Raw genomic sequence first — 645 nt, 5'->3', positions numbered from 1 at the left:
AAATTCTCTCTCTATTAAAATTTTACAAAATATCGTAACTTTTAATATTAAAAGATTATACCAATTCTTATTCAATATCTGAAAAAACCTCAAATTTCATGTTAGCAATTATTTGTCATTCGATTGTAAAAGTAAATTTGTATATTTTTATTAATGAGTGGAGACCATGTTAAAGTCTGAAGGTGATTGAGGTGTATAATGTCTAGTGAATAAAAAATTAAGTGTCAAAAAATATTTACTAATAATAGTAATAATAATATTTTATTTCCCGTATTTTTGCACATTGATTCGTAATTAACCAACAAAGATCATTCGACATAGGGTGCATGAAAGGAATTTTACCCCTTTCTAAAAACGATATTATTAAAATGGCAATAACAATATTCACTCTTCAACATAAATGTTGGAATATTTACGAGCTTATTGTGTGTGGATTTTGTTAAATAATTTGAGAACAAAATCCCAAATCCCATGCATAATAGACTAATCACTAATGTTCCTTATTTTCCCCATTTTAAAAAAGATATGGTGAAAATTTTCTTCTTTAAGAAAAAGGAAAAAGGAAAAAAAAGTAAAATAGAAAAAAAAAACATAGTCCGAATACAAAGTTGGTCTTGATCCAACCAAATCCAACACTTGTTGGAA

The sequence above is a fragment of the Arachis ipaensis genome, chromosome B04 (genome assembly GCF_000816755.2).
Source record: "Arachis ipaensis cultivar K30076 chromosome B04, Araip1.1, whole genome shotgun sequence".
Lineage (NCBI taxonomy): Eukaryota > Viridiplantae > Streptophyta > Magnoliopsida > Fabales > Fabaceae > Arachis > Arachis ipaensis.
The sequence above is the reverse complement of the archived record's forward strand: the minus strand, read 5'-3'. Positions refer to the sequence as shown.